Here is a 227-nt window from a genome sequence, read left to right as displayed (position 1 = left end):
GAATCTTCATGAAAACAGAATTCATGCAACTTCACAATGTTCATGTGCCTGGTCTTTCCAAGAGTTGAAATCTCAGCTAAGATGCTTCGGTCGATGCTCGATGCTCCTCCGCGCGAATTCAGCTTCTTGACAGCAATAAATTCACCATCATTCGTAACAGCTTTGTAGGACACCAAATAGAACTTCAGATTCTACAACTTCAGATTAAGAGAAATAAGAGAATAAGA

The sequence above is a fragment of the Cicer arietinum genome, chromosome 5 (genome assembly GCF_000331145.2).
Source record: "Cicer arietinum cultivar CDC Frontier isolate Library 1 chromosome 5, Cicar.CDCFrontier_v2.0, whole genome shotgun sequence".
Taxonomy (NCBI): domain Eukaryota; kingdom Viridiplantae; phylum Streptophyta; class Magnoliopsida; order Fabales; family Fabaceae; genus Cicer; species Cicer arietinum.
Note: the sequence above shows the minus strand (reverse complement) of the source record.